Source organism: Pholis gunnellus (genome assembly GCF_910591455.1).
Source record: "Pholis gunnellus genome assembly, chromosome: 10".
Taxonomy (NCBI): Eukaryota; Metazoa; Chordata; class Actinopteri; order Perciformes; family Pholidae; genus Pholis; species Pholis gunnellus.
Window position 1 is genome coordinate 19,337,996 of NC_136537.1, and position 16,912 is coordinate 19,354,907.

Here is a 16,912-nt window from a genome sequence, read left to right on the forward strand (position 1 = left end):
GGATCATCTGAGCTGTCTGGACTGTTCATAGTGTAGCATCAGAAATGAATTATTACCTTTACTTTTTAAACTAATAGTAGTAATTCAAACTAGTTAGAAAGCTACTTGGACATGTTACTGGTTTAGTGTCAACATTTGTGACTTGCCAGTTGTTAATGAACGTGTCATCTCTATGATGATTTAAGAAAAACCCCAACACATCATGCATCCTTCAAAACATATTTGCGCTTGCAAATTACTAATATATACAAGTATTATATTCTAGGAGACATGGTTGCATCACAAAGTTCTTTACATATTTGCATCTCAGGACGAAGAAGATGAGACAAACATTTAATTTACAAAAGAAGTTATTTTAAGGCCAGTCATTCATTTTTAAGTTGGTATATCCTTAGTTTTCCAAAACCCATTCATGAACCAAAAATGATGAATGAATAATAATATCAAAGCATTGCTTCCTCCTCAGCGATTAGTACGTTGATGTTGCAGGAGAGTTATTGTATGTTGTATAGGGGACAGTTGTGCCGTTTTCTTTTCTTTTTTTTCTCGTTGCAGCTGGTTTAAGTTGCAAAGCTGCACCGAAATTGAAAATAAAAATACGGGTTAAGATTGAGTTACATCTGGGGCCAAAGCTCTGACTCAGACAGCCTACATCACCCGACCAGCAAAGCAGCCACTTTACAGGATTCATGACCTTTGTTTCTAGTCGTGAGCTTCAGAAAACAAAAAAGAAAACATTGTCTGGACAAGCATCAAAACTTCTCTAAGTACTGGTGTGAATTAGAGGTGAAACATTTCCATTGACACCGCTCGAGGGGTTTGTGTAACTTTGTAAGCTCGCATCCAGTCATGGACCACATTCTTAGCGTCTCCCTTTTATCTGTATGAGCCGAGCTGTAATGTCGGACCAGTAAATCACAGCTCGGTCTTTGTCTGTGTGTAGACGGAGCCGTCCACTGAGCCCACAGCCGCCATAGCTGCCTACTTAGAGACCTTATTTATGCTCCATGCCTCGCTGCACACTTTTCCCAACACGGCCCATTAATCTGAAGAAGAGATGGAAGGAGCTGGCTCATAGGGGCGCATTATATCTCACAACGCTTAATCATCGCTGGAATATCTAAAGGGAATGTTCATAATCCTTTAAACATTATCTTTTATTTTTACTCATTGATTTCAGTCCCTGGGGCTGGAGGGATTAATGCAATTATTCGTAGGTCATTTTCAAGCTGCGATACTTAAATGAACTGAGTTCTAGTGAACAAGGGGTGACGAACAAGCTCAGGCATTTTGAACAAATAAGCACACAAAGAAAAATGCAGACAGTGGTCAGTTTGGGGATTTTATTGGTGAGAAGCAAAGTGTTCGCCCCTCTGTTCCCACTCTGCTTTATTTATTTCCAGACGATTGTCTTTCTGCACCATCTTTTACGGCTCCCCCAGCTTGTGTCTTTTATGGAGCCATAGGAAAATACACTACGTCTCGCTTAATCATCAGTCAGCCGGTGGCGAGGAGCCACTTCTTCTGTGTGGTCCTCGCTGCAGCGTTTAAAAAAACTCCACCAACGCCGCTGGAAAACAGTCATCTCTTTGGCCGTCACACTTGAGCGACGCTCCCCTCGTCACAGTGCTGTGGCACATCACATGTCTGGCTCTGGTGTCTGAAGTGCCGGACTCTTGTTGTGGAGGCGTCCTGGGGAGGAGAGGAGGAGGAGGAGTGGGGAGGGGGGGGTCAACGGGGTTACCGACATCCTCATCGTATAGCTTCAATCAGGACACTTGATGTCTGAGGGAGAAACATCTCTTTGTGTTGGATTTCATAGATTTATTGGCTAAAACATGTCCAGGTGTGTTTCAGGTGTCTTCACACTACAAGTGGAGGAGCTTCTGCACACATACCTCGCATGCTAAGCACACATTTAGAACATATTTTGCATTTGCTGTGTCAAAGAGTCTACATTTATCAAACTGGCTACAGTATGAGAAAAGTCTCAAACTCCAAAATACAACTGCCTCCGTCTGCACGTACACCCAGAACAAATCCACCAATATTTTTGTGTGTGTTAATACGGGTCCCGTATCCAGAGAGCCTCCGTGCAGTGATAGATATGTGTTTTTTAGCAGATGTGATGTGTGTGTTTAAAGATTGAGAGGGTGCCAGCTCCTAATGGAATGCCTTTAAAATATGATACCCACTGTGTTGAAAGAAGCACTTGGTCTGTTTATGATTTTTAACAACCAACCATTGTCACCCTGTTCCTCATGATTACTCCTGCACGGCACTTTGTAGGGAAAATAAGATGGCACCTTGATATCCTTTGGTCATATGAAAAAAAGACGGTTTCGACGAAGTTTCTTTTAGGATTAAGTAGAATTTAACATTTTTTGTTCTTTGTCACTGCCAAGGAGGTTATATTTTCATGCCAGTTTCTACGACTTTATTTTGGCTACGATTATGGCTGCGACTAACAATTATTTCCATTGTCGGTTACTCTATTTTCTCAATTAATCACTTAAGCTTGTGTTGACATGTTTAAATGACTTGTTTTGTCCAACCGATGGTCCAAACCCAAAGATATTCAGTTTAACTAAACAAAAACAACAAAGACCCCCATAAAATATTATTTAGCTTCAAACCAGTTTTTGCTTTGCTTTTGACATTTTTGCTGAAACAAGACTGAGCGTCTACACCCACATGACAATGCCAGCATGCTGATGTTTAACGTTGCCATGTTCGTTATCTTAGTTTAGCTTAACAACATGCTAACATTTGCTAACTAGCACTAAACACAAAGTGCAGCTGAGACTGATGGGACCGTCATTAACTCTACAGATATTGCTCTATTGGGCAAAAGGATAAAAAGTTAAGGAGCCACTAAAATTTGCACTAATGTCTTCAGCAATCCATCGAATAGTTGTTAAAACATTTCACTCAAAGCCGCTAATGTGAGCATCATGTTGAAAGCCACAGGATCACCAAAATAATTAAGATTCATCCTCTGAAAACCAAAAATATTTGTACAAAATGTCTTGGTAAGATGTCAGTTTAGACTGACCTACAGACGCAGATTGACATCCTTGGAGGACAGACGCTAGCATGCTTACAAATGATAGATTTTGATTCATTTTCTGTCAACTGTTTATCTTGTTCATATCAGATTAAACTCATGAGGATGAAATAATAGCTGAGAACCCCTAGAATAATCACGAAGAAAACCGGTCATAAGAGACTTCAGAGTGCAGTAGCATTGGACTGACTGACATCCATCAAAATCTCAGTTTTATGTCGGCGTGTGTGGCGTAGACCTGATCATGCAGAAAAGCAGTAAACGGCGTGGAACTGAGATCCAGCGCTGATGCTGTGCAGCAGCCAGAGAGCAGCTGAGTACATAAAAACCTTCCTGAAGATCTCCAAAACAATGACATTCCCCTCTGCGAGTGTTTAGTCTCTCCCTGCACCGGCCCAAACTTATCTGTTCCCTCCCATCACTTGACCCAGAAGCGGGGGAGCTCATCTGTGGAGGAGGTGCGGTGCGGTTGGTTGAGCTGTGACGCGACTCCTGTAGGTCGAGATCAAGAATTAATGCACCTAATCGTGAAATATTATACCGACAGTAAAAGGGATCATCTGGGTTTTTGCATGTTTTAGTTCATTTACTAGAAATCACATAAACGTTACTATTGCTGAGCTGTTTCCAAAGAATTTTAATGTTTATTTTACTTTCCTTGCAGTCATTGGCTTCTATTCTTTTTCGTACTTTTGAATATCAACTTTTAGAGGAATAGATAGTGATGTGATATTAAAGTCCAGTCAGATATCAGAGAATGTTTTCAATCATTTTAAAACAAACACTAAACATCATTACTCGTCAGACTTAAAGACTACAGACTGCTGGGGCTCATCACAGTTTGTACCAATGGTCAATAGTCATACAGGAAGAGAAAATGTATGTTTATGATGGGTAAAAAGTACAGTACATCTCTCACGTTTTCTATACAGGGGAAAAAAATGACTCAGACAATTGCTAAAGCTCTGCGCATTAAAAAAAACTATCTACAAACAGATGAATGAAACAGACACCGTGCAGCGACCTTCTCCAAATCAGACAAAATGACAATGAAGTCACTTTGTTGAGTATTGTACATTGATTTTAATACAGTGTTTAACTTTGCCACTAGTGAGGCTCTGATGTTATATTGAAAACATGAAATGTGTTGCCAGGTTGGACTTGAAACTTCACAGCTCCCTGAACCTGAACGGCCTACATCTTGTGCAACACGATGCTTGTTTACATCAGCTCACGTTGTTTATACGGCCTGCCACTTTGACAGGAGCCCTGTGGTGGGTTGCATGCGTGTCTGTGCAACAGGAGGCATGTTTGTGAGCGTGCATTAATGTACAGTGCGCTTGTTTATACGACAAGTACACTAGTGTGTTTACACATACACGGCACGTATCCACTTAGGTCATGTGTGTGCTTCCTTGAGTGCATAAAGTGTATGTGTGTAGTACCTGTGTTTATGTGCGTCTGATAATACATGATGTAATTCCCCTCATAAAAAGTGAGTACGTCTTGTTGGCTGTGGGTAGACCACATTCTCTAGTGACTTATGTTGGATGTGGTTCCTCATCTCTTTCTCCCCTCATTTCCTGTCATCTATCCATAATGGGCGATCAAATAAAGGTGTAAAATGTGCCAAAAAGATTTAGAATGAAAAGTGGCTGCTTTACAAGAGATTGTGAAAATGTGAAAGGGGTTCGTCCTATGAACCTACAGAGAATTATCATTGTTTAGCTGTCCGACCCATTCTTCTCATCTCCCATGCAGCGGTTTCCAGAGACGAAGCTCTAAAGACTGACAGTACTTTACCTGCTCAGCACCAAACAGCAGACAGACACAGTTGGCTGGTGAACATAGTGGAGCATTTAAGCAGCTAAAGAGCCAGATATTTCCCTCTGGAGTTGGTGGAGACCAGCTAAAAGAGAGTGAACATTGAAAACACCGCTCCAATTGAAAGATGTTGCTCCGTTGCTGTCATTTCTCCTGCTCATTTGTTTTGGTTTAAATTGTGGTCAGTTGAGATCTACATTAAAAGCTGGACACTAATGTATTCATCTGAACAATCTGTAGACATGTTTTTGGTATATTTTTCACATTCTCATTGTGTCTGGGATACAGATCATACTTGTTATGTAACAGTTGTGACACTTACAACAGCCAATGAATGAAACACGTTACTCACAAGACAAAATCACTTGAACTTTGTGGATGCATGCATACAGCTGAAATGTTCCAGCATCAACTTGTGCTGTCAACTCTTTCTCTGCCACAAAGCAAAAGAGCTGGGCCTTGTAATTATTGTCTTTATCCTGGATTTCGATATAATCGGAGAAAATCGAGTAACTTAATGTTCCTTAAAGATTTGTAACTTTTTCTTTAGTTCTGAAATCGAAGCATACAAAACTTTGGCAAATGAGGCCTCTGGTCTTTTTCCAGACCTCTCTGTCTCCATCTCTTGTCTCTCTCTGTAATTTGGGGGCATTGTGCTGATGTGAAAAGGCAGTTGTTGTTTCTTGCCGGCCAGCCTGGCGTCCCCCCTGCCTCTCCCATACATCCCCAAGCTTTTCCAGGAGGCTGTTTATGTGTTGAGTGCAGCACTCCGTGGAGCTTAGGGCCTAATGGAGTGTGAGAGAGGGGCCTGGGCTTCTTCAGCTTGTGTTCAGCTGTACAAACATGCTGCCACACTGCGGCTGTCGCTCTCTCTTTCTCTGTTTCACCTTTATTTCTGTCTGCATTTTCTGTGCTGCATTCTCTGTTTGTCGCATCACTTTCTGTCCGTCTTTTAGTTCCTTATCAGGTCCTCTACTGTTCCTTTCGGTCCCTCACTCGGGTAGTAACATGTCAAGGAAGGTAAAACCAAGCAAAGTAACATGAAATGAAAGCTAGTCTGGCTTTGCTCTTGTCATGCACCTTTTATGAGTGCCCAGATGTTTACCAAAGATTCGAGTGGCACCGCTGTTAGTTTGGAAGGGCTCGTTGTTTGTTTTTATATCAGAGGAACACAGCTGAATAAAATGAAAGGCAGAAGGAAATGATACAAGTATGGCTGCCATCTATTGTTTTGATTATTGGTTTACTGATTAGTCATTTAACTATTATTTTTTATTTATTTGTTTAATTTATTCATGAAATAAGTTCATGTTCATTTAGCGTCATTGTCTTCATGAACTGTGTTCTGCAAAAAAAAACGCGTCTGTTGGGAAAATGGGAATCTAATTTTCTGTAATTCAGTGATTACTCTGTGAGATCGCAGGTTTTCATTTGTGCAACAGCTAATTTGTCAATTAAGAGCAGGGTATCCTGTAGAAGTAGAAGCAATAAATGGTGTGAGCAACACACAAATTTGAATGAATGAAAGTAACAGTGAATGACCTCACAAGTGTTAATGTGCCTCTGTAAATTAGGAGTCCGCATGTGTCCGTGTTTGTATAAATCCTGCCATCGTCCATGTCCGACACTCTCTCCGGCCCTGCAGCATTAACGGACCATATCATGATTAATTGATGCATCATTATCAGCCGTCTATCGCCAAAGCCCTGCCGACACACACACACTGCCCTTCCCAGAAGTCTGTGCTCTGGAGTGAGCAGCGGCTCCGCTGAGTGGAAATCTCCAAGGTTGTGGCTCACCGTTCTCCAAAGTACAAGCACCTGAAAAAATAAGCTCGCCTCCGGCGTCTTGTCCAAGTGGAGGCACCGCGGAGTTAAATATAGATGTAATATCCCTCCCTTTCAGCTGAATCCAAACAAATTAAAGATGTCTTTCTTACAGGATGGTTACCACAGAGAGTGATCATAAAAATGGGGGGGGGATGTATATGAGAGTGGCATGACAGTGACATTTAAAACAAGGTCCTTAAAGCTGCTTTTATGAGAGATTAATGCCTTCATTAATTAGTTTGGGCACATTGAGAGCTGCTGCTGTGATTGGCAGTCTGAAAGCTGCTGGACAAGCAGAACAGGTTTCTGTTAAACATTTAGTGGGTAACAGAGGAAGCCGGCCTCAGATGTGGCCAAAATGGGCAGAGGTGGAGTGCTGGTGAGTTCAGGAAAATCCCACAGTGGCTCAATAAACGAACAGAAAACAGAAGCACATGGACAGATTTCTGAATAATCTGACCTTCTCTAAATACAGAGACTTTTTGACGTGCACTGTGGTTGTGTAAAAACCTGGATCTGTGCAAAAGAAGCTGCTTCATCCTCAACATGAAAACGACTGCAATTATCCTTACAACCTAATGGAAAATGTTGACATTTCGGGAAATACGCTTAGTTTGCTGACAAAATCAATATTACTTTCATGTCTGTATGCTAAATATGAAGCTACAGCCAGTTCGCTTAGCTTAGCATAAAGACTGGAAACAGCTTTGAATTGACTTCAACTACACTTGTTTCATTGATTCATGTTTCATTGTAGCTGTTAGCAACAATGTAGTGATTGAATAGTGTAGCATGGGAGAGTACAACCTGTAACTGCTTTACTTGTCTCAAATACAACTGGAAACTCTTTGACAATATCACTAAACATTTGTTTACTTATTTTTTTAAGTTTCTCTGCAAGTTATGTACAAGTTATCTAAATGTATTATCTAGTAACTCTGCTAACACAGGTGTCTGATAGAAAACATGCATTACTTAGTTCAGTGAACTTAAGACGTTGCAGCTGGTTGCATTTATTTCTTCTGAACTTTTTAATTTTTTACAGTGAAGTGGAAACAGTTAGCCCAACTTCTGTCAGAAAGTCACAAATCCTCCCACCAGCACCTTAAAACATCACGAAATAACATGTTTCATCGGTTTGTTAAAAGTTACTGGTCTCAGCACAAGAGATAGCCCAACACATAACATCTGTAAAAGTGCAACGTCAGCTCTGTTAAACTCTTTAACTATTTGCTCCTGTTTCCAGTCTGTATGCTAAGCTAAGCTAACTAGTAGCTTTATAAAGACACGCGAGTAGCTGCTAACTCTCAGCAAGATAGCGAATAAGCATATTTCGCAAAATGTTGAATCGTTCATTTAAAGTCCTTGGTGTTGTGGAACTAAAATATCAGGGTTAGCTATTGTGGTGCAGCATTAAATAAATCTATTAAATAATTGTTTTCTACACGGTAATCAACATTTTCATCAAATGTAGCCCGAAAAAAGTTAACGTGCCAAAAGTGCATGTAAAGTTGGTCAAACAACTGCAGTAAAACACCTGTTGCCTGACTGTTATTTGGTCAATCTTTTCTCCATGTGTCCCTCCACCCGCACTAAAAGGACTTCAGTAATAATTGCAGGACCAGCTCGGTGACCAAAGCGCACAGATTCCCCCTCGCTGACGGATTCACTGCTTCATAGTGATGCATTACAAAGAAAAACACGTTTGAAGTTTCATTAATCCTCCGTGTGTGCGTGCGTCATTTAGAGAAATCCCCGTCCGCAAATGTATTTCACTCCCCATCTAGCTCGCAATGGAGCAGTTTCATGCTACTTGTTACATACTTTCCATTTTACATGTCCCGCCTGTCTCTCAAACTTCATTACAGCTTCATCGACATGTTTTGCTCGGGCTGCAACTGAAACAGCGGGAGCTGAAAGTAATGATTTGTGAAATGAGATTTGATTCAGCATATCACTGCTTTTAACAGTTTTATAAACTCTTATAAACACTGTGTTCATAAATGAGGCAGCAGTCGTAACAGACTTGAATGGGAATAAATGTAATAAATTACATTCATGAATGCAGCAAACACTATTAACCTACATACAGTAGTTTTGCTGCCCAGTGAAAACCATGTATTTACAAAATGAGTGACTTTGAATTTTTCAGGTATAAAGTGTTCCTTTATGGGTTGAGTGTCCTGTTTGTTAACCAAAAAAAAACCATTTAAAAACCGAGTGGATTACCTGAAAATGGATTTGCACAAAGCTCTCCTTGTAATCTCCTAAAAAGTTGGATCATTTGAGAGATACAAGGTTTTCATAGTGACCGTGACAATAACCTAAAATTGACTTTCACAATGAGGAATGTTCTTGATTAAATAGTGCACAAAAGTACTCGAGCTTAAATCTTTTGATTATTTTTTGTGTGGCAGCAGTCTGTGGAGAGAGCTTCAAGAATTACAAATAAACAAAACTAATATGAGACGAGGAGGATGAAGAAATAATAATGCATATCGACTACAAAGTGGCACATTTCAGTTTAACGAAATGGAGATGTGCACCTTATTTTGGTCAAAAGTTCAACACAGATGTGAGCCCCTAAGTAATTGTGTAATATTACATTTAAAAAAAAAAACAATTGACGATATAAAATATAATTATAATGAAGAGGAACAATTTAAAAATAGTGATGCTTGTGTCTAACCTCCACCTCTAGAAGCTTCTCCTTTGTTGCTCTTCTTCTTGTGAGAGACAAAGACCAAATGTGTGAAACTAGAGCCTGAAAGTTGAAGAATGTGTGAAACGCTTAACACATAATGTGTAAAACTTTTAACAGGATGTAAGGGTCATCAGTATCTCCAAGACAACAGGACCTCTGTCATACCAGGCAACGGGGCGGCAGCGCTGTTTTAACTAGTCACCAGATCTGGAAACGCACATTCGGGAGAGTCTCTTTTATTTTTACTCACTGAATTTCAATAAGAGGATAAATTAGTTCACCAAAAATACGGATCCAACGTCATATGAACAGTTTCCATTGTAACTACTTTCTGTTGAAGAAATATAGAGCTGAAACGATTAATCAACAATTTTTAGAGTCAACATATTTTTAAGCACAATTGCCACAAAAATCACTGGTTTCAGTTTTCTTTGTCTTCTATGGAAATACATTGAGAGCTTTTTGCATTTTTCAAACAATATATTTTCTAAAATGTATATTGGGCTTTGGCAAATTGGAGATGGGCATTTTTTAAAATGATTTACACAGTATATTATACTACTTTATGTCCATATTAATACCGACTTAATCATTTTGAATATTATCAATCCTATTTTATAAACGCTGTTGTCAAATACTAGACCGACTGCTGCTATAGGTGATATCTGACCACTGTCACTTTGTAGTTTTTTCTTTAATTGCTCCATATAGTTTATATTTGTACTTATTTTTTTGTTTTACATACCTCTCTCTAGATATTTATATTCTCTATTTATTTGTATATATTTTTATCCTTGTGCTGCTGCAACGATCAATAAAGGATTATCTTATTAATTGATAAAATACAATGTTTTCTCCGCGTCTTTAACACTGTTGTGCTTCTGTAACATTCACACTCCCAGAAGTTTGAACATTTCAAAATGTCACAGTTAAAATCCCTCCTGAACGAGATCACTGGCTGCAGTGGTGTATAATCATCCACAGTGTAAAAGGAAAAAGCCTCCAGGAGAGGGCACTCTGTCTCTGTTTATATTCCTGTGGGTTTAACAGAGCTCTCCTTCTCTCCCTCACCGCCCGACAAGAGCTCCTCAGTGTGACAAGTTTACATAGACCATCTGCAGACCTCCCTACCGCCATAAAAACACTAATCACAAGGTCATAAAATGTGACTCCATAACGACACCCAGAATGCAGCGCCTTAAAATGTTGGACCAAGTGCAGCAGTGCGCTGGCAAGTGACTGCAGTTATACATGAATGTACTGATTTATTTAGTTATTATTAATAGTTTTTAAAGGAATAACTTTTAACTTTTTAGAAAAGTGTAGCGTTGAATACCTGCAGGTCAGGATTGGGTTGCACCAGCTATTCTTAAATCCATTAATATTTTTGTGTATAATTCATTTTCAAGTTCTAAGTAACTTGTGGTTGCACCATTAAAACTTGCTTTAGCTGGTAAACACTTTAGTAATGTATAAATTAGCTACAAAACATCAGTTTTGCCATTATGTAAACATGAAGTTACTGTAGCATCACAAGCTGAAAATATACAAAAACTGCAGTTTTAAGTGCCAAACTAAATATTTAACTTAAATGCCAATCCTTTGAATGTAGTTATGTCTTTGTTTTGTTCACAGATTCATTAAAGGAGAAATGTGTTTTTTCAGAGATAATAGTATTTATTTAGTTCAGAATGAGATGGAAATATCCCTTTATACTAATGTAACTGACGTTGGCAAAGTTTTATGATTAATACATCCCAAGTTAGCATGTTTTGTATTTTGGGTAAATGTTATCAACTTACATCATTATAAAACAACATTTTTTATTTACTCAGATATATGCCATTACCTCTTTAACCTACATATATATGAACATGTATAACATTAGCTTTGTCAGTTATATATATATATGATAGATAAGTATATGATAGATAAGTTTATTGATCCCACAAAAAATATGTAGCAACTGATTTCTACATAACAAATAGTTGGTGGTGCAACCCTTTTAATTTAGTGATGTATGAACTTCAGCGTAGTAAAGACTTGCTTTATAACTTAGTGCAACTGGCAAACCTTTATTTGAAGATTCATGGTTTCCTTTAGGAGCAAACTGATGACTTTGGCTGAGAAGAGATATTTTTACATGTAATTCTTCCTATTTGTTTCTAGTGCAGCCTTGAAGCTAACTATGCTACTGAGTGACAGTCGGAAATGCTAAAACAGTGTAACAGTAGCACAAGTAGAGAAAAGTCATAAAGATACATAACAGTTACACAATACACACACAGTATCTACCTATAGTCTGCTAACATGAGCCATCATGTTGGTCACAACAGACCAATTCAAGTTTTAATGACAAAATGAGTATCGTTAAATATTTGCCCCCAAATTTAATCACAATCCATTTAAATGTACTGTTACTGAAAAGTCATTAAGTCTTCAACCTGACTCAGTAATGTCATATAAATAGTTAGCTACAGTGTTTGCTAACGTTAGCCACCGTAAGCTAATGCTCACACCATACCCAAGTGAGGCTGTAGCTGAAAAAACACTGAGTGCATTGCACTGAGCAATGTGGCCTTTTATTGCTGATGAAGACATTTTTTTTTATGTGTAAGAGGAAGAATATGCTCTTGTTTTAACAATATGTTAAGTTTGTGAAACAAGCGCTACTGGAGTGCGACGATAAAATATTTCTTGGAAATTTCTAAAAAGCGTGACCTCAACATCTGCCTGAATGAATGACCTCCTTCGTTCTTTTTCTCGATCTTTTAGAGGAGGAAAGCCACGGGAGAGCGGTTGACGGACAACCACCGCAGAGCCCAAATTTATTTCAACAACAAGCTGACACATTATGGGAAATCAAACACGGTGGGATGTTATCACGGTGAAATCACTTTATACCACCCACTTTGTTCCCATGCTCAGCGGGAGAAGGTGAGGGAGAAAGCCAGAGACAGAAAGAGGAGAGGCTTTCTGATGGATTGTTTGGAAGCGAGGGCGCTTGGCTCATCGGCAGGCCCCGAAACTCAGCGGGCCGGTGAACGGGCACTTGTCATCTGGAGTGTGAGGCAGCTGGGGTTATCCTCAGAGACACGGCGAGGTGAAGTGGGTGACCATGTTTGAGGTCCGCCCAGCTGTTATTGCCCCTAATATTCAACAGATGTCTGGGAGCGCGGCCCGCTAAGTCCTCGCACATGCCGGAGCAGAGAAATCAAAGCAAAGACCTCAGCCGCCGGCCGAGCACCACGACACACACACAGCTGTTAGCGGGTGCACACACTCAAACAGCCCTGTGTGTATTAAATCACTGTCATTAACCATTTAGTGAAATAATGGAGGCAATTAAGATCAGTCTTGATTTTTGGAGGGGAGGATCAGTAAGCAGTGGCACTTTTACAAAACACAACTGTTCGTGTCGTCTTTAGTTGTTTTTAGTGGAAAATTAATAAAAATAATGTCAATTTAATAAATAAAGTCTCTGGTCTTCCAGTTCTGTTTTATCAACATTTACAGAAATGTTGCTTTATATCATTAGCAGGTTTGAGTGACTTCTTTCATGAAAACGAGCCACACCAGAGCATAAAAATCTTATCTCCAAAACATTCACTTTAAATATGTTTGTGATGGCAGTGTCCCTTATGAAAATATTTGTTACACTTTGCCTGTTTATCGTCCTAAAAAATATTGCCCCCTTTTCCTAATCATGTCAAGCCCCCTTCTCAGGGAGCGAAACCCTACGCTTTCAAACATGCGAGCGAAAAATCGAGTTAAATAAAAAGCACCACTGTGTTCAAACACATAATCCATGCAGAGGCTCTCGTTTTGAGAAAGTGGAGAGTTGCTTTGCTCCAAGTGGTCACAAGGGGGTTGAGCGTTTCGAGCCCCGGCTCACGCAGCTCGCTTACTTTGGAGAGCGCTTCAGGGAAGGCAACATTAGATATAATGAAACATTCACTGACCGGCCCTCTTTCCAGCCTCCTCTCTCGTTCGCTTCCATCGAGGATATTCTGACTGAAACCTTTCTGCAAGTTGTTATAACAGTCCGGCTTAGACCATGCCAGAGCAACATGGCAAGATATGGCAAGAAAAACACTTGACTTGCTCACTCCTTTTCTTTGTTTTTGTATTCCATGTAGAGGAGTGTTTGTCCAAGTGCTTTCAAAATGCATTTGTGACTGGAGGTAAGAGGAAAGCAGAGAAGAAAAATCCAGTAAAAGGTCTTTGTTTCCTTGAAGTGTGTTGACACTAACCATGTACGCTGCAGTGGTGAGAAAACAGCTCTTTATATATCTCTCCTGCTGTGATGGTAATTTTTCAAGTGTTGAGACTTTAAATGCCCTAAAGAAAATAACATCACACATGTTAAGTAGATTGTGACATTTTTTGGCAACACAGACGAGAACAATGTGCCTTAAAGTTGATCAGAAACGCAGTCCAAGTAGGGTTTCATTTTCAGTTTTGTGGCCTCTGAGTTGGTTAGCACTTGCCTCGACATATTTTTGCAGGGAAAGGGGAAGTCTAGAATTTCATGATGCTGAATTACTGCAGGAGAAGAAGTTCACATGTGATGTTTTTCACTTCTTTCCCCCCTCCTCAATTAATGCCATTTCCCTGGTTTCCGTTGTGGTGCTGCATGTGTCCCACACTTGGCCATAGCGCCCGGCCGCGGAGACACTCCCGAGTATATAAATTCACTAACTCGCTCTGAGACGCATTGATTCGTACCCAAATATCCAGTCAACTGTGAAAAAGATAGACTCCACAAATCAAGCCCCGGCTCATAACGAGCATTTCTTGCCATCTAAAGAATATATTCATGATTTGGGGACCTTTTATGAGGAAGGTGATGGCAGATTGACACCAGATGTGTCATAAATTATCAGCAGAGAGATGCCAAGCTAAACAGTCCAGCATAAATATACAGTGACTCCAAATATACTGGTCGCTTCAAATTCAAATACTGCTCTTCTGTGCAAGTCTATTTCTACTACTGTGACGTCTCTAAATATTCTTCGACAACAAATAACATGGTAATTAGTCATTTGGCATCACTAAATCGTTTTTCATTTTACAGCTGCTTTGAAATACTAGATTTGCTCATTTACTCATTGTATGACATTTGAATTTAATAACAGAATTATTGTGACACGTAAAGGTTTTGTGCCTTTTTTCTTTGTTACAGTAAAATGATTCACACTTGCATGATTACTTTATATTGTTCTTCATCAGTAACGCAATAATTTGTGCTTATAACAGCTTTTACTTTTAATTAATTAATTTATTTTTTCATCTTTATTCAGCAAAATTCGTCAAATTAATGTGCAACTGATTTGATAATCAGATTGAGAATTTGCTGCTTTTCTTTTGTCTTTTATGAAAACAAACTGCATACGTTTGACTTTTGGACAGTCGGCCCAGCAAACCATATGGTTTGAAGACGTCACTTTGGCATCTAGGAAATTCTGACTGGCATTATTTTTACAAACAATTTACAGATACAGACAAAAAAGAGTAATTAGTAAAGAAAATAATCAGCATTCATTTTTAGGGCTTGAACTGATTACTTTCACTAAGAATTTACTTTTTTTTTTTTTTTAAAGAATTCAAAAGTGTCACTTTAGAAACAAAAAGGTTGTATTAAAAACAACGTATAACATCGTATACAAGCAAAACTATGTATTAAGTCAAAGCAGTAACTGCACACGTAAACACGTTTTTTAAGCTGTAGACTAAAAATGATGACTGTGGCGTGATGACACACATTAATGCTGGGGTTAATATAAATTTTCTTTTTTTTAATTTATAAAAAGTGTCTTTCATGTTTGAAAATTGCTCAAAACATAAACTACTGTTTTAAATCATCCCTAATCTTGAAAGGCCAATTCTGAGAGCGGGTCAACCTTTGGGACCGGACTATGTCATGAAGTAAACTCCCTCTAGTCAGCCTCTCACCACACAGTTTATTCTTTTTTTACTTTCTCAGTAACCACTGGGCAGCATCACGATCACAGCACAGCTCATTTATCAACTGGCTAGTTGACTAGCTAACGTTAGCATGATTCTGATTTTAATATAACCGGTTGCATAAAGTAGCTAATGATGAAGGTTAAATGTAAAGGGACATACTGTGCTGACTGACTGCATAAAGATCCAAACTACTTGGTCCTACATATAAAGTAGGTAAACGGTTTCGAAGCGAGGTTGTTAGTTTTGTGATGTACATATGTGAACTGCAGTCTCATAAGACCTGGTCATTCAATTTGAATAATCCCTCTGACTGACCCCGCGGCTCGTGAACACAGTTTCTATGTGCAGCGGCACCAATGACGTCTCTCTGCAGGAATGTGTCCCCCTGGTTAGAGTGCCAGACACTGGGCAGTGTAAGTGAGTGTGAACGTAAATAAACCCCATTATGCCAGCCATCTCCTCGGCTCCTGTCACACACTCGAGGTAAACACAGAGCTTCCTGCGAAAATACTTCTGGTGCTCTTGCAATTAGATCAGCCACAACAGCTCTAAATCTTACCGATGGCGATGAAAACAAAAATTTCTGATCGCACAACGTTAAATATTCTACAGTGAAAAGGTCGGTTAATATAGTGCGTCTGTAATATTTGTATCAGAGCCACGCTGAGAGTAGATGTAACCTGGGTGAGCACCTTGCAAAGAGGTGGACCTGAACTAATGAGATGTGACAAACTGTTTCCACACAAACACTGAGGTGTTCCCACCGACACGCATGCATGTTATTGACGTGACCCAGCGCACCAGTATGGAGCCGAGTGGATTCCTGTGAGGCGGAAAAAACAAAATACCAAAAGTAACGTCTCTCCAAACGAACATTTAGTTCTGCAACTCTGTCTCCAACAAATTATGTTTTTATGCAGTTTGCAACAGCAAATACATTTTGAAGGAAACATAATGCAGCCCAGATTATCTTGATCTTTCATCAATTTAATGAGGACATATTGTTAATTAACATATCTGGCGAAAAATCTGTACAATATTCACTAATAATGTATTTCAATCCTTTTCTGTACAATATCCGCTTGTAGTTACTAAAACATGATTAAAGTTAGTAAAGTACGACAGTACCAACATGGGAAAATGGGCAGCAGACCCTCAGAAGCCCCAGAGTCAGAGTGGCAATCAGTTAAATTGCTAATTGAATAATATAAACTGAAACTCATAGGGGTATTTGTCAAGTCCTGCATTGTTTGAAATTGTGAGGCTCTTTCTGTAAGAACCCTTTCTCAAAATCATGTTTTAATATTTTATTTGATGTTACTGTATGCTTACATGGAAATATTTAAGTTGATGAACAAAGGGGGGTCAATAGGGGCCCACTGCTCACTTTTTGCCCCGGGGCCCCCTTGCAGGTTTATCCAGCTCTGCTCTTAACACAACTGGTAAAATAAATTTGTAGCATATTAACATTTCTCGGAGACAGGTCTGACCTCTGGCAATGTGCCTAACTATTAATAC